The 18,604-nt window shown below is 38.6% G+C and overlaps 1 pseudogene; it reads right to left on the reverse strand.

Annotated features, from left to right (window-relative positions):
- Positions 1-387: 387 nt before the first annotated feature.
- LOC129903340 (GDSL esterase/lipase 5-like) lies at positions 388-4,947 on the reverse strand (annotated as a pseudogene).
- Between the last annotated feature and the right edge of the window lie 13,657 nt (positions 4,948-18,604).

Raw genomic sequence — 18,604 nt, forward strand, 5'->3', positions numbered from 1 at the left:
TTTAGTGATCGAAATACATCATTAAGAGGTCCAAATCATCGTGCAACTCGATAAATACATATTTAAGCCCCTCAAAACTTTCGAGTTTTGAGGAGATAAGAATCAAAAAGAATAACACAATTGTACTCATAAATCTCATCAATAAGAATTACTTTTTATTTATTTATTTTGATTGCAGTTAATTTTCGATATCCCAATATTTCTTGTGAACAATTACGTCAAGAGATGTTCACATTCTAAAACTGAAATGCAGTAGTATTTTGTGATGAGTTAAAAGTAAAAATGTGTGCATACAACTTGGAAGACAAAGCTACAGAGAAAGTCTTATTCAAAAAAGAAAAAAAATAGTAGTGCGCACCAAATCTATGGTGGAGTTAGCCTGTAAACTCAAAAAAAAGATTTTAGGCTATGAGGTGCAGTAACATCTAGATCGCCATGCCATAACAGTTTAGCACACTGTTTGTAGGTGGATTGTGAAGGATGAGTAGCGTCGAAAAATACATAATCCTTGGGATTTTTGCAGAGTTGGTACTCTTTAACTTGCCTCTTTCCTCCGCAACTGTTAATTCCTCGGAAGGGTCCTGTACCACAACATGCCATCTTTGATACTTCAAAGCCTGCACAGACACAAAAATCCATGATATATATTAAACCACAAGGTGCATGCAGTGTATTGATCGCTACAACCTAAGTAACAATAGAACTTACCAAATTTCGAAGGGTGGTTGATCCTTTGATCAATTACTTCATAGAGATCAAACAATGTATATTTAAATCCTGTTAATTCCTCTTGTAATTGCTTCATCCTTTTGGGAAGAGCCAAACTGTGCATTTTCAGCAGCTCATTGAGTTCGTTTATGCACTCACCACTCTTGTTTTGTTGAAGGGTAAAAGCCCTAGCACCTGGAAAACAACCTAATGGAATCGAAGTAAATATGACGAATTTTCTCCCTCCTTTCTTGTAAATTTCCTGTTGCAATATATTGGAGAAGATACAATAGATAATATTAGTCACAATCATTAATTATAGAGAAGATCAATTAAGTTCGAATGCAAAAGATGTATTAAAATACCTTCAAAACGGATATGAAATTGGACAATACCATCTCTACAAATTGTTGCTTAGGATATGGAAAGTGAAGATTAGGGCTACTACGGAAAGCTTCACCATAATCAACTGTTCCACTACTAAACATGTATACAGCATTTGAGATGAGTTCTTTGGACTGCTTGCTTCCCACCTTATTCTTTAACAATTGAACCACCTAATTGAAATATTTCAACTGTGTAAAAAGATCTATTACCTGCAGAATTGGAACAATTTTTTAGTGTGCGGCCTGCTACATAGATGGTTATTGTATCTACAAAAAATACATAGTTGATACTTTATTGGTTTTAACAAAACTAATTTTATTTGACTAAAATGATGAAGTTCGGCCAATTTATTTTAAAAAAACTGGTCTGAAAAAAATATACAATTAAAATAGTTAAAATAAGTCATCATTCTATTTAAAAGAACAACTTTTAAAAATGCAAATTTGGGATAAATGTTGCATTATATGTTAAGTTGAAACAAGAAGAAATTCACAATTGGAAAACATAAGCCGTTGTATATTATGTGGCAATTAACGTTGCCACATCATCATCTAAGAGGGTAAAAACTATCAAATAATCATGTTCCAGAGTGTAATTAAGACAAACTAATCACTTAAAGAGATCTAAATAAAACACACCAAAGTTAAAATGATCTTTAGGCGTTCTGCCTTGATCTAAACGAAGAGTGTATGGGTGAAATAAAAACATATCCACTTGAACAGTTTTGTCCTACATATCTTAAGCATAGGCATTTTTGGAACATGAAAACCTGTATTATCTATCCTCTATACATGTGTTTTATTTATTTGCAAGGTGTAGAATATTTGAAATAATTTGTACGTATATATAGAGTACTCAAGATGCTTTGCAAAACGACAAAAAATGTTAGCTTCTTTCCAGCAAGCCATTTTTTGTGAGTCACTAATATATACAACTATATAACTTCATCAGACTATCTGTAAATTAAGGTAATGGAAGGTGGCACGAAGTTTCCTCTTTCCTTATCAGTTATCACATTACTGTATCTATATAAACACAACTATAACTACTACTACTTTTTATTGAGGTGGAGCATGTAAAGTCCATTTCCTCATGCACAACATCTCCAAATTAAAAGCCTAAAGATCATTTAAGTATGTTACCAATCACCAAAGAATCAATGTCATCCTCAAGCAGAAAGAGTACTGTGAATGTGAGGGTTCTGCCAGTTAGGGGAGGAATCAAGAGACGAATATTTGCTAGTGTTTTTCGTGAAGTCAAGCGATGCTCGAGTAAACGCATATATAGGTGGTTGCATTCAGAGACCAAGACTAGATTTTTATCCAGAAAATTCATCTTCTAGTTCGAACCCCCGGCCCTCTAGCTGATCACTACCTCCAATTCTAGTTGTATACATTCTCTACATTGCAATCTTGCAACTCCACTTAAACACTCGAGAGGCTAGCTCTTTCCTACCACCAGGCCCAAGTTTACAGGAAATTGAAATTTTATCAACTTCAATTCGAGTTTGTTTTGTTTACTTTCTTTAACAACTAGTATTTGATGCCTCATCTTAAATTGCGGGAATGCATTTTTTTCTTTGCACCTTAATTTGGATAAGTTGATAATCATTATAATTCCTGGAAAACATCTTAAATGCTCAAATTGATTTCATGAGTAAGTAATTTATATGTTTAGATATAAGTATATGTTGAAATAAATATAATAAAAAAATTGTTGTGTTTGATTTTATTTTATTTTATTTGGAAAAAAAGGGGGAATCAACCCTTTGTTGTATTTGTAAACACTGACGTAGATGTTCATGTCATTAAAGCTATATATATATACTAAAAAGGATAGAATAATGGAAATGGAATGGAGAGAGAGAGAGTTAAATGTTTTGTTTTGCAAAGAATAATTTTGGATTATAAAATATACTAGTAAAATAGTAAAAAATTTAGTAAAACCACAGAATAGTTGTAACACAAAAATTCACAAAGTTTAATTTGGAACAACCAACTTATGATTTTGGATAATTTCAACTTGTATGTACTTTTAATGTTCTGAACAAATAATTTTTATTTAAAAAAAACACAAATTAATCAAAATATCCTTAAAATAGTCAAGCCAACTTATAACGCTTACCTAAACACATCATGTTAAAGAGATGTTATCTTTCAGACACAAACACCAAATCCATGTAGGAGTAATAATTAGGAAATCTAAGAAAAGAGTTTAAGAAAAGCAAAAAACAAAACTACATCTCTTACAAAGAATATGCGACTTACATGACCACGGTTGGTTTCCACCAAACAACCAGATAAGCTTGAAGCAAAATTTACTCCATGAACAAATCCTTCCCTCCCAATTTCGAAATAAGATGGAATGAGTGGCAAATTGGCGTATTCCGCTACAAACAACAACAACAAACCATGAGTGAGATCTCCACAATTTCAACTCAATGAAATATAGAACTTCCCATTTTTGGCTAGCTAAATTAACAAGTACGATTGAGCCGTCAAAATCAAACGAGCATATGTTGTGTTGTCGGAATACGACAAAAATAGATTAATATAATCTTATAATAAGTGAACTTGAATTTTATAAGAATTTATACACTTGCCATTATTTGACCGCCTCCAACCATTGTTGTCTCCCTCTTTTTGATATTATCACCTATCTTTATTGGCTGATTTATGCAAATGCCCATATTTAGGACTTCTAATTCATATTTTTAAAAGTAGGGTAAATATAGCTCTAAGAAAATTATCCTTTTGGACAACGTTAGATTCAGGTCTAATGTTTGTTCATATATATATATATATATATATATATATATATATATATATATTTCTCAATCTTAAAGATAAACTACTAGACTATTATCTAATGTGTGTAATAACTTACAAAATATTATAGAGCATAGACTAATCTTTTCTCGTAAGATTTTCAATTTGCTCAGATGAATCTTTAAACCATAAGTTGCAATAACAATATAATTAAGAGAGTCATTTGCTAAATAGATGTCCCAAAAAAAAGAGAAGTTGTATAAATTTCTGATATTTAATTATTGTGTGGGTTTTTAAAGTGACATGATTAATGTATAAAGAAAAAACATTGACTCGGAAAGGAATGGTCCCGTGGAGAAGATAGAAATGTCGAATAAGACATTCAAGAAATGGTGTGAGGCATAGAGGTAGCTAGCAAGGTAATTAAGTCAGCACCTGCTCAAACTAGACAAAACACAAGCTGATACATATATATATAAATTAAAGCATTGCAGGAAGTTTGACATGACAAGATATAGTTCGAGTCTAATTAGATTAGAAGATTCTATGTTAAAGAATTGAAAAAGTCTCACATCACTGGTTAATGAGATAAATGGTTTCCTTATAAGATTTGGACAATCCTACTCCCATTGAGCTAGTTTTTGGAATATGAGTTAGGTGCAAAACTTAATTTTACAGTATATAGTAATTCCTTTTGTAAAAGAATTTGGAAGAGTCGGTGGTGTCTTCCTTGATCAGATGATTGGAACTTCCACGAGTTATTAGTAAGATCGTTTTAAATATACTATTATTTAGTTAGTTGATGAAATTCATGATCCCACTTACCTATAAAATCAGAGATGAGACGACCATCAGAAGGTCTACCAGTTGTATATTTGAAGAATGATTCACCATAAGGCCACCAATTTGATTGATAATCAGTAGTAGTATTGATGTAGTTATTATTCCCAGGATCCAGTATCGAATCACCAAACACAAAGAGGGATGCACGAGGTAGTTTTATACTGCACTCAACACACCCGATTAATATTATTCCAACCAAAATGCAGATGAAACCATGAAACAAGTTTGAGTTGAAATCCATTTGAGGAGGACTTTTGATTCGAGTACTTTGTCAAGAAACTGCTCCCGTCATGTTTGAGTTTTATAATTGCCATCACGGATGGCGGCTTCAGAAATTTATAGTTTATGTATTATCTTCTTTTCTAGTTTTTAATTTTTATGTCCCTTCTTCCAAGGGTCAAACACACCTAGTTCCCAATTTTTAGTCAAATCCCATACCCGATGACTTAGATATGTCGCGGCATAAGCAAATATTTAAACAAGTGAATAAATCATATTATTTCAATGGACTTCTGCCCCTTGCATTAAATTAATCTAACTTAGGGATAGTTGTAATGACCCTCTAGGACATTTTCTCTATATTGCGGTATTTTAAGCATTTAGAGTTTTCTTATAGTAATCCCAAGTCATTTATAACTTACTGGTAGTTTAGTAACTTAGTCACTCGTTTAGCTTTTATGCAATTTTCTATGTTTAGAGCTTCTGAAGTTTGAATGATTGACTTCGATTAAAACTTCAGAAAGACGATCTCAGAATTCAATTTTGATGACTCTGTTAGCTCAAAAACTTCAAGTTTAGTCCAGACCGACCTTTTATTCGGGTTCTGAAGCTTCTGGACTCATTTAGAGCAACCTTTTTGTTTCTGGCTAAAATGGAGCCTGGGTGTGGGACCCACTTTCTATCGAGATGACCTCCAATGGAAGTTTCAACATCTTCATTGAGTCCAAAATATCAAAATTATTGGGGGTAGCATAGCTTGTTTGTGTGCATGAATTTTTAAACCTATCCCGAGCACCCGAGCGGAGTTTGTTGGGACTCAGCCCATTTTTGCTAGTGCACTGTAATGGAGCAGCCTCCCCAGCGCTCCTGACACCGCTTGAGCGTTAGCCTCTTTACGGGTCAGGGTGTCTCTTAAGCGGAGCTTGCCAGCTAAGGACCAACCATTTTAGCGGCCTTAGCCTCTCTTAAGTGGCAAGGGTGCTGCTTTGATAGAGCAGTCAACTGAGCCTAGCCGCTTTAGTAGTAGAGGCGCCGCTTAAGCGCCCAAAGTGACCAATGTAGCGGGCATGAACTGGTAATTAAACCCATTTTCAACCTTATTTCCCCAAAGTTTATATCCAATATTTTTTGAGAACTCGTTTTTGCGGGGGAAATTATGGGTTATTGCTGGGAAATTTGCTTTGGGTCATTGTTACGCTTGTTGTCCTCACGTTTTAAACTCGTAACTCTCCTTCTTTCTCCTCCATTTTAGTTTCAATGGTGAATTGTGATTCTTGATGACGCATGAACTGATTTGACTCGAATTTAAGATCAGTTTATGCCTATTTTAGGGGCACAAGCTCCTTTAGTTGATTGGAACCTATTAATGAAATCAATTTTGAGATTCCTTGCATGGGTCCCACAATGCAGTTTTGACTCAATTTTGGTCCTGTCTTCGATTGTTGTGAATTGAGTGTCAAAACATCCAAATTGATGTTGTGATCATTTATTTGATAGCATGGCAGAGGTAAAATGCATTTTGAAAGGGTAAAGCACCGATTTAGTTATTTTGAAATGCGCGTGATCGGCATCGATGTAGGCTATGACTTATTGATCATAGATTGAACTTGTGTTAGTGTTTACATATAGTTTAGCTATTTTTGGGTGGGTTTTAGTATGATTCATGTTTAGTTGATAGAATTCCTGCCTTAGCTTCTTTTTCAGGTAATTTCGAGAAGTTTAAGCATGTTTGCCTTAGTTATGTTGTTGCTTTTCCATGTTGTATCTTGAAGCATTTTTGTATTAATATTGGTAGCTTACTATTGGCGTTATCCTAGGTATAGGCTAGTGATTGACATAGACTTGCTATTTTTGGGAGCCGTTGTGCCATAGAAATCCTCCAAAATCAATTCGGAAAATGTTAGCTCCTTGTAGAATGATGTAGCAGACTTGGGTATAATAGTTTGAATCCTTAGCTTGATGATAACTCTGCCCTTATTAGATTCTATCCATAATCTTCCTATGTGATGGCCCAATGTTATTTGGTCAAAAATTTGGGCCTTATTGTACTATTTGGTTTTGGGCTTGGGTTTGAGTTAGGAGTGAGTTATTGGTGACTCTAGGGTTGGGTTTCGATCCATGGTAGCCCCTTTGATGGTCTATATCTATTGACCCAAAAAAAAATTCTAACTCTCCTTATAGCCACGATATGAATTTGGGGTATATTACATACAACCTCGGTCTGAGTTCCTAGCACATTACTTTTAGTTGGGTTGTGACCTGGCAGCATAGTTCTATTGGGTTCTTCGGGGTATTTTAGCCACGAATTCAAATTCTGAGTCTTTTTCTCCCTTTTCTGGAATGCAGTTGCTCTTATTCAGAATACTTATAGCTCGTATGTAACACCCCCCAAAATTTTTTACTAGGATTCGAACCCTTTTTCGTATACGTGTAGGATCGAACCCGACCATTGTAAAGTGTATGCATGGGTTAGGGTGAGTTCCCAAGGAATTGGAGAGTGTTAGAGGTGATGTGGGGTCATAAAGGATCCCTAGAACCAAGCTAAGCCCAAAGAATTCGTCCTGGCTAAGTTTTAGAGTGAGTTCGTATAAGGGGTCGACTTCTAGCGACCATATCTTTTGAGATAGGATGATCTGGGTGGCCCATGACCTATTGAATTAAAGGTCTTTGAGTGTTCTTTCCATCGCCGCTAAGATTGTAATTTTTGAAGTTCGGAGTTAAAAGTTATAACTATCCCAAGACGAACTAGTACTGTAGGAATTTCAAGCCTGGGTGACAACTGCTGGAAACCTGGGCTTGGCGCCGCAGTGGCGCGACGTGCCACTATCGTGCCAGGAACAAGCCTCAGTAGTTTGGTCTCTAGCGTGGCATGCCACTAGGAGATGTGTAGGGTTTTTAAGCCTATTTTCCAGAACCCATAAAATATGGGCTTGGCGTTGTAAGGGCGCGACGTGCCACTATCGCGCCACAAATCAGGCTTAGTAGTTTGGTCCTTGGCGCGATGCGCCACTATCATATGTGCAGGTTTTAAGCCTAAATTTGACTTGGCACCACAGTAGCGTGACGCGCCACTATCGCGCCAAAAGTGTTTTAGTCGTTTTTCTAGATTTTTGAAGAAAGGGCAATTTGGGTATTTCTCAAATTATATATACACAAGCCTTGAACGTTTTTGGATCATTTTTTTCAGTCCCTCCCTCTCTCTAAAAGCCCTAAAAATTTCCCTCTCTTCCCCTTCTTCTCCATTTCCAACAAGGATTGCTTCAAGAACTCCAAAGATTCAAGCTTTCCATTAAAGATCCAACATCAAGGTTTTCTTCAAAGTCTTCACTAAGGTATGTAAGGCTACTCAAAGCATGGGTTGAGTCTGCCCATGTGCCCTACATCTTCTTTTGATTTATTGTCCATAAGAATGAAGCTTATTGATAGAGGTAGGTCAAAATAGGCCCTTTTCATCTATTACCCTAATTTTTATTATGTGGATGTTGTGGAGTCGAGAAAGTGATGTGCTTCATGTTGTTATGAATTGATTGAGATGAGAGGTTGAACTTATATTATTAATTTCTTAACTATGTTGATTATGATAAAGAAATGTTAATTTTCTTAAATATGTTGCTTATTCTTGAATTATTGATTTAAAACCTTGGAGTTGTGTTGAGTCCCAAAATATATGATTGGGATTGATCGGATAGTATGATTGGGAGAGATTTGATTGTGATAGAGTTGATGAGTTGACAAGGTTGTAAATGAGACTTGTCGATATGATTTGATTGAGTTGATTGGATAGAGTTTTATGAGCATTGAGTCTTGGGAGGAGTATCGAGCACCGAAGTGGGTAAGAGTATAGTCCATACTTGAACCCCATGAACTACGCTGCTAACGTAGGAAGGGATTGAACCGTTAAAGTCGGATGCTTCCCATGGGATCGAACCGTTAAATTCAGATGTTTCCCCTTTTATTGTCTTGAAATGATAGGACTTGACTGATCAATGGGATCCATGATTGGTTGATTCATTCATACCCTGGTAAAGTATGAACGGACGTGGCAACAACGTCGGTTTATTGTACTGTCATTGGCTCATAAGTGATAATTGTCGGATAAGAGAAACTCTCATATAGGTCTTGATAGTACTCTGAGTTGGATTGAGTTGAATGGTATGTGATTGGTCCCGTCTAAACCATATTCTTGTTTAGACTTAGGATACTTGATTGAGTTGTTCTTCTTCCTGAGTTGAGATTCCGAGTTTGTTTGCTTCTTTCTAATGTTCTTTCATTCGGCCATTTTACATACTGTACATTCTATGTACTGACGTCATTTGGTATGCATCGTTTCATGATGTATAGACAGGTACTAGAGATCATCAACCGATGCACCGTTGAAGATCTCCCTACTTCCCGCTGGTTGGTGAGTCCTCCTAGTCTCCGGAAGATGCCGAGATTATCTTCATAGCATTATTTTGTCTCTTTTATTTTGATTGTTGGTAGCCATGGGCTTGTCATTGGCACCTCCTAGATTGTTGATAGAGGCTTCATGGACTAGAGTGTGGGAATGATGAGTCGTTCGTTTGACTAGTTTTATTCTAGCTGATTATTGATTTGATAGTTGTTTGGCTTTTGGCCCTATATTATGGATAGTATTCCTATGATTGAGTCTTCCGCCGATAAAATATGAATGAATGAAAGTGTGACTAGACTAGGTGGTTCGCTTGAAGGTCAGAAATGGCTTTCGAATGCCGACCACGCCTAGGGTACCCTCCCAGAGTGTGACAAACATGGTATCAGAGCACAGAGTTCAAGAGTCCTAGGGAGTCTATGAAGGCGTGTCTAGTAGAGTCTTGCTTATGGGTATGTTGTGCACCACATTTATAATCAGGAGGTTATAAGACATTAAGAATTGTTTCACTTCTTTCATACTCTGAGTTTGTGCGTTAGAGTTAAACTCTATAAAACTTCCTTTCTAATTTGTGCATTTATACGTTACAGATAATGCCTCCTAAGCGTACTGCTAGCCAGAGGAATGTTGATAACACAGAGATGCCACAGTCAGAGGTATGCCCATCGAGGGCTAGGGGCCGACTGTGAGGTATGCAGAGGCACCTCAAATACCTACTACTCCGCCTGTACCAACTTTGGAAGAAGACTTTCGAAGAGCGATTGCCATGCTCACTCAACTAATAGCTGCCCGAAATGGTAACCAGAGTTCGCCAACTCTTAGCTCTAGTTCCCAAGAGCCGTCTGTTGCCACCAGAATTAGAGACTTTCTGAGAATGAATCCGCTGGCATTCACGGGTTCCAAGGTTAATAAAGACCCCCAAAATCTTATTGATGAGATAGGGAAGATCTTAAAAGCTATGCATGCTACGGAAATCGAGGGGGTTGAGTTGGTGTCTTATTAACTCAAAGATGTGGCAAACATTTGGTATAACCAATGGGAACAAGGTAGAGGTGAGGATGCTGAACCTGCTATATGGGATGAATTTGAGGGAGTCTTTCTTGACCATTTCTTTCCCAGAGAATTGAGGGAAGCGAAGGTGGAAGAGTTTGTGAATCTGAAACAAGAAAGTATGACTGTTAAGGAGTATAGTCTAAAGTTCATCCAGTTGTCTAGATATGCTCCAGAGATGATCCCAGATGTGAGGTCGAAGATGAGGAAGTTCGTCTCCAGATTTTGAGCAAGAAGGCAAAATCAGCAGGGCATGAGAATGAACAGATGAAAAACAAGGGCAACAGGTCCTTCTTCCAGAAGAGGCCTTCCAACTATGCCTCATCTACCGCCAGTGCACCTATGCCGCAGAATAGGTATGATCGGCAGGGACAGAGTCGCTAGAATTTCAGACCCCAGGGTTCTCAATTTCAGGTTAGCGTGGGTCAAGGTTTGAGAGGGAAGCCATCATGCGGCAAGTACGGTAAGCTCCACTTGGGAGAGTGCAGAGCAGGAAGGGTTGGTTGTTATAAATATGGCCAAATGGACCATTTTCAGAGGGAGTGTCCAACAGGAGGGAAAAAGCCCAGTATTCTACCACTGCACCACCTACTAGAGGTAATTAGAGGGGCACTGCTTCAGGTTTGAGCGGAGGTATAAACCGTCTATATGCCATGGGTAGTCGCCAAGATCAGGAGGACTCCCCAAACATCGTGACGGGTATGATTCGAGTCCTTTCTCTTGACTATTATGTTTTGATGGATCCGGGTGCCACACTATCTTTTGTGACTCCTTACGTGGCAAGTAGATTCAATAGAATCCCTGAATGCCTTTGTGAGCCTTTCTGCGTAGCTACTCCTGTCGGTGATTCTGTCTTAGCTGAGAAAATCTATAGAGGTTGCACTATGTTAATTTATCACAGGGATACCTTGGCCGACTTAGTTGAGTTAGACATAGTTGATTTTGATGTGATCCTTGGCATGGACTAGCTTTATGTCTGTTATGCCTCTATTGATTGTAGCACTCAGATTGTCAAGTTCAAATTCCCGAATGAGGCTGTCATAGAGTGGAAGGGTAGTCCTGTCGTGCCTAAGGGTAAGTTTATTTCATACCTTAGGTCCAGGAAGCTAATCTCAAAAGGGTGTATTTATCATATTGTCCGAGTGAAAAATGACAATGTTGAGTCTCCATCCCTTGAATCGGTTCCGATTGTCAATGAGTTTCCTGACGTCTTTCCTAAAGATCTGCCTGGAGTCCTTCTTGATAGGGAGATTGACTTTGGGATTGATGTTCTTCCTTATACATAGCCTATCTCAATCCCTCTATATAGAATGGCTTCGGCTGAGTTGAAAGAGTTGAAGGACTTGTTAGATAAGGGATTCATTAGGCTGAGTGTCTCACCATAGGGTGCTCCTATCCTATTCGTGCAAAAGAAAGATGGGTCCCTTAGAATGTGTATTGATTACAAGCAGCTGAACAAGGTCACCATAAAGAACAAATACCCTCTCCCCAAGATAGATGATTTATTTGACCAACTTCAGGGTGTCACCTGTTTCTCAAAGATAGACGTAAGATCGGGCTACCATCAGTTGAAGGTGAGGGAGTGTGATATCCTAAAGACAGCTTTTTGGACCCGCTATGGCCATTTTGAGTTCTTGGTGATGTCCTTCAGGTTGACTAATGCCCCCGCAACTTTTATGGACCTCATGAAATGAGTATTTAAACCATATCTTGATATGTTTGTGATTGTATTCATAGATGATATTTTGGTTTACTCTAAGAATAAGGAGGAGAACGCCCATTATCTTAGAGTCGTCTTACAAACTTTGAAAGACCAGGTATTGTATGCAAAGTTCTCCAAATGTGAATTTTGGCTTGCGTTAGTGGCTTTTCTAGGCCACATTGTATCTGGAGATGGTATTCGGGTTGATGCTCAGAAGATTGAGGCAGTGAAAAATTGGCCCAGACCCACATCCCCGATAGAGATCAGGAGTTTCTTGGGTTTGGCCGGCTATTATCGAAGGTTTGTAGAGGGATTCTCATCCATATCATCACCATTGACTAAGTTGACCTAAAATAAGGCTAAGTTCCAATGGTCCGATGCTTGTGAGGAGAGTTTCCAGAAATTAAAGACCAAGTTAACCACTGTTCCTGTTCTAACTTTGCCCGATGGAACAGAGGGTTTTGTGATCTATTGTGATGCATCTAGGATCAGTTTGGGCTGTGTGTTGATGCAGAAGGGGAAGGTGATAGCCTATGCTTTAAGACAGCTTAAGATTCATGAGAGGAATTACCCAACTCATGACCTTGAGCTGGCCACTGTGGTATTTGCGCTTAAAATTTGGCGCCACTACTTGTATGGAGTGCGCGTTGATGTGTTCACCGATCATAAGAGTTTACAATACGTCTTCAGCCAGAAGGAACTCAATCTGAGGCAGAGGAAATGGCTCGAGCTACTCAAATACTATGATATGAGCATCCTCTACCATCCAGGTAAAGCTAACGTTGTTGCTGATGCTTTTAGCAGGTTATCTATGGGTAGCACTGCCCATATAAAGGAGGAAAGGAAAGAATTGGCGAAGGAGATACATAGGTTAGCTTAATTAGGAGTTCGTCTTAAAAAGAACAATGAAGGCGGAGTTAATGTTCAGGATGGGTCTGCATCCTCACTTGTGGCAGAGGTAAAGGAGAAACAAGACCAAGATCCCATCCTTCTCCAGTTGAAGGAAGTTGTTCACAAGTAAGAGGTGATGGTTTTTACCAAACGGGGAGATGGTGTGTTGAGGTACCAAAATAGATTGTGTGGACCAAACATCGATGATGTTCAGGAAAGGATTATGGCCGAAGTGCATAGTTCCAGATACTATATTCATCCTGTCTCTACAAAGATGTATCATGACTTGAGGGAAATTTATTGGTGGAGTGGAATGAAGAGAGATATCGCGGAATTTGTTTTCAAGTGTCCGAATTGCCAACAGGTTAAAGTTGAGCATCAAAGGCCATGTGGGTTAGCTCAAAATATAGAGATTCCGGAATGAAAGTGGGAAATGATCAACATGGACTTTATTACGAGTTTGTCGAGGTCCCGAAAGTAGCATGATTTGATTTGGGTGATTGTGGATAGAATAAAAAAATCAGTTCACTTCTTGGCAGTTAAGATTACTGACACCACAAAAGATTATGCAAAATTATACATTCAGGAGATCATCAGATTGCACGGGGTTCCCCTGTCTATCATCTCAGACTGAGGAGCTCGATTCACTTTCCAATTTTGGATATCCTTTCAAAAGGGACTGGGTTCAAAGGTGAATCCTAATACGGCCTTTCATCCCTAGACAGATGGCCAAGCAGAGCATACCATCCAAACGTTAGAGGATATATTGAGGGCATGCGTACTTGACTTCAAAAAAAATTGGGACGATCACTTACCTCTCATAGAGTTTGCATATAATAATAGCTATCATGCAAGCATTCAAATGGCTCCTTATGAAGCTTTGTATGGGAGGAGGTATAGGTCACCAATTGGGTGGTTTGACGTTGGTGAAGCTGAATTGATTGGGCCTGATTTTGTTCACCAAGCTATGGAAAAGGTAAGAGTTATTCAAGGTAGGCTAAAGACAGCCCAAAGCCGTCAAAAATCTTACATCGATATGAGAAGGAGAGACTTAGAGTTTGAGGTTGATGATTGGGTATACCTAAAAGTGTCACTCATGAAGGGCGTCATGAGGTTTGGAAGGAAGGAAAAGCTTTGTTCTCGATACATTGGTCCTTACCAGGTTGTGAGGAGGATAGGGAGTGTCGCTTATGAATTGGAGTTACCCTCGGAGCTAGCCACCATTCATCCACTATTTCATGTTTCAGTGTTGAAGAAATGCTTGGGTGATCCCTCGCTGGTAGTCCTCATTGATAGTATAGGAGTTAAGGATAGCTTGTCTTATGAAGAGGTTCCGATTCAAATTCTTCACCGCCAAATTCACAAATTGAGGAACAAAGAGATCGCCTCAGTCAAAATCTTATGGAGAAATCAGTTTGTTGAGAAAGCCACAAGGGAGGCGGACGAAGATATGAAATATAAATATTCGCATATATTCGTGCCTACCGAGGAGAATGTTGAAGGTAATGTCCATTTTCTTGACTTGAATTCGTTTGTGCATTTTGAGTTTGGATAGTAATTATTTTGAGAATTTGACTGGTTGCATGATTGAAGTCTGATTGTGATTTGTACCCCGAGTCCATCCTTGGTTTACTCATCATTCGATGATGAATGATCCCAAGGGGGAGACAATGTAACACCCCCTAAAATTCTTCACTAGGATTCGAACCCTTCTTCGTATACGTGTAGGAATCCGACCATTGTGAAGTATATGCATGGGTTAGGGTGAGTTCCCAAGGAATTGGAGTGCGTTAGAGGTGATGTGGGGTCATAAAGGATCCCTAGAACCAAGCTAAGCCCAAAGAATTCGTCCTGGCTAAGTTTTAGAGTGATTTCGTATAAGGGGTCGACTTTTAGCGACCATATATTTTGAGATAGAACGACCTGGGTGGCCCATGACCTATTGAATTAAAGGTCTTTGAGTGTTCTTTCCATCGCTGCCAAGATTGTATTTTTTGGAGTTCGGAGTTAAAAGTTATAACTATCCCAAGACGGACTAGTACTGCAGGAATTTCAGGCTTGGGTGACAACTGCTGGAAACCTGGGCTTGGTGCCGCAGTGGCGCGACGCGCCACTATCGCGCCAGGAACAAGCCTCAGTAGTTTGGTCCCTGGTGCGGTACGCCACTAGGAGATGTGCAGGGTTTTTATGCCTATTTTCCAGAACCTAGAAAATATGGGCTTGGCGCTATAAGGGCGCGATGCGCCACTATCGCTCCACAAAACAACCTCAGTAGTTTGGTCCTTGGTGCGACGCGCCACTATCAGATGTGCAGGTTTTAAGCCTAAATTCGACTTGGCGCCGAAGTGGTGCGATGAGCCATTATCGCGCCAAAAGTGTTTTAGCCGTTTTTCCAGATTTTTGAAGAAAGGGCAATTTGGGTATTTCTCAAATTATATATACACAAGCCTTGAACGTTTTTGGATCATTTTTTTCAGTCCCTCTCTCTCTCTAAAAGCCCTAGAAATTTCCCTCTCTTCCCCTTCTTCTCCATTTCCAACAAGGATTGCTTCAAGAATTCCAAAGATTCAAGCTTTCCATTGAAGACCCAACATCAAGGTTTTCTTCAAAGTCTTCACTAAGGTATGTAAGGCTACTCAAAGCATGGGTTGAGTCCGCCCATGTGCCCTACATCTTCTTTTGATTTATTGTCCATAAGAATGAAGCTTATTGATAGAGGTAGGTCAAAATAGGCCCTTTTCATCTATTACCCTAATTTCTATTATGTGGATGTTGTGGAGTCGAGAAAGTGATGTGCTTTATTTTGTTATGAGTTGATTGAGATGAGAGGTCGAACTTATATTGTTAATTTCTTAACTATGTTGATTATGATAAAGAAATGTCAATTTTCTTAAATATGTTGCTTATTCTTTAATTGTTGATTTAAAATCTTGGAGTTGTGTTGAGTCCCAAAAGATATGATTGGGATTGATTGAATAGTATGATTGGGAGAGATTTGATTATGATAGAGTTGATGAGTTGATAAGGTTGTAAATGAGACTTGTCGATATGATTTGATTGAGTTGATTGGATGGAATTTTATGAGCATTGAGTCTTGGAAGGAGTATCGAGCACCGAAGTGGTTAAGAGTATAGTCCATACTCGAACCCCATGAACTACGCCGCCAATGTAGGAAGGGATTGAACCGTTAAAGTCGGATGCTTCCCATGGGATCAAACCATTAAAGTCGGATGTTTCCCTTTTTATTGTCCTGAAATGATAGGACTTGACTGATCGATGGGATCCATGATTGGTTGATTCGTTCATACCCTGGCAAAGTATGAACAGACGTGGCAACAACGTCGGTTTGCTGTACTATCATTGGCTCATAAGTAATGGTTGTCGGATAAGAGAAACTCCCATATAGGTCTTGATAGTACTCTGAGTCGGATTGAGTTAAATGGTATGTGATTGGTCCCATCTAAACCATATTCTTGTTTAGACTTAGGATACTTGATTGAGTTGTTCTTCTTCCTAAGTTGAGATTCCGAGTTTGTTTGCTTCTTTCTGATGTTCTTTCATTTGGCCATTTTACATACTCATACATTGCATGTACTGATGCCATTTGACCTGCATCGTTTCATGATGTAGAGACAGATACTAGATATCATCAACCAACGCACCGTTGAAGATCTCCCCATTTCCCGCTGGTTGGTGAGTCCTCCTAGTCTTCGGAGGATACCGAGATTATCTTCATAGCATTGTTTTGTCTCTTTTATTTTGATTGTTGGTAGCTATGGGCTTGTCATTGGCACCTCCTAGATTATTGATCGAGGCTTCATGGACTAGAGTGTGGGAATGATGAGTTGTTCGTTTGACTAGTTTTATTCTAGCTGATTATTGATTTGATAGTTGTTTGGCCTTTGGCCCTATATTATGGATAGTATTCCTATGATTGAGTCTTCCGCCGATAGAATATGAATGAATGAAAGTGTGACTGAACCAGGTGGTTCGCTTGAAGGTTAGAAATGGCTTTCGATTGTCGGCCACGCGTAGGGTACCCTCTCGGGGCGTGACATCGTATGTGTACTCATCAACTTATGGGTGTCATTTTGAGTTATTTCCTCTCGATTGTGCACGAGTGTACCTTCTAGGCTTATGGGGGTCCAGTTTGGTTATTGTTAACTGCTTTACTTTACTATTCTGTTATGCTAGAAGACTGAGGTGCTTCGTTAGCTTTTCCGCCTTTATGACTTCTACTTTACCCTTAACTATCATTTATTTCCTTGCCTTTCATTATGTACTTACTTTTCAAGGTCAGTCGGTCTATGATTCCTACTGAATACATGTTGTTTTGATACTCATACTACACTTTGCATCTATTTTCTTGATGTAGATGTGCAGTAGTAGGGACATCTAGAGATTGAGGATGAGGTGATGATGTTCTAGTTGACTCATCTCTCTATATATATATAGTATTTTGTATTTGAGACAAATCTGTATTTATTTTGTATTTTAAAGATTATACCCTTTTTAGTTGCTTTGTATTATCATCCACCAAGTTTGGATTGGATTATGTATTATTGTTCATGTTTTTGTCATTTCCTCCCTTTTGCTGTCTATTTAGCTATTATGTGGTTAAATTTCCGTTGATTTTAGATTTTTGCACACTAGATTCTCAATACTACTCCCAAGACTCCTTATGCGCATATACTAAATCAATCATTGAAATTAAATCAACTCATTTAGTCTCATCGGACTCCCATAAATCTCAACTCATTTCGACTAAATACTCATGCTCTTTCAAACCTCAATTAGATATGCATAGATTCAGTTTAAAAATCAAAATTTCATTAAATATATAAAACATCATTCTCCTCGTCTCAAAATAAATACATATGATGTAACAATCATCAACTCAGGCTAATTAAAAACTCAGATCATAAGGATCAACATCACATATTCATATATATGAAGAATTCGGTGAGAAATTTCATAAATAACTAGAGAACTCGATCAAACGGAAATAGAAATCAATCTCAATCGCAATTCTGATGAAAAGAACATGTTAGGGACGCGGACGAACTCAGTCTAGCATCGTGATTAGCCTTACATACCTGAAAATCGAAAAGAATGATCGAAACTCGATGAAATGACTTAAAGACCTTGAACCCTAGCTTTCTTTCTTCTCTCCAATCGCTTCTCTCAAATGTACTAAATGAGAATGAGAGAAAAAAACCTATTGGGTGAGTTAAGGGACTGATATTTGGTCCCTAATCGTGCAGGGTTCAGTTGGAAAAAGGGTGGATAAAGACCTAGATTCCCTTTATTAAAACTGGGTAGACATCATTCACGGAAGGCCACCACGGCCCGTAAAGCTCACCACGGTCCGTAGTGGTATGCGTGGTCTTGTACTTGAGCTGGGTCAGGAGGGATTGACCTTCACGGAGTCCCCCACGGTCCGTGGTGGACACTATGGGCTGTGAAGGCTCTCGTGAAGTCAAACCCTTCTTAAAGATTCTGGTTTTAAGTTCCACAGGCCCCTTCATGATTCGTGGAGACCATTATGAGTCGTGAACCTCACTTGTGATGGTCTCCAACTTACGGATACTGGGGTTGAAGTTCACAGACGGCTTCATGGTCCGTGGTGAGAACCACAGGCCATAG

The sequence above is a fragment of the Solanum dulcamara genome, chromosome 9 (assembly GCF_947179165.1).
Source record: "Solanum dulcamara chromosome 9, daSolDulc1.2, whole genome shotgun sequence".
In the NCBI taxonomy this organism is placed as follows: domain Eukaryota; kingdom Viridiplantae; phylum Streptophyta; class Magnoliopsida; order Solanales; family Solanaceae; genus Solanum; species Solanum dulcamara.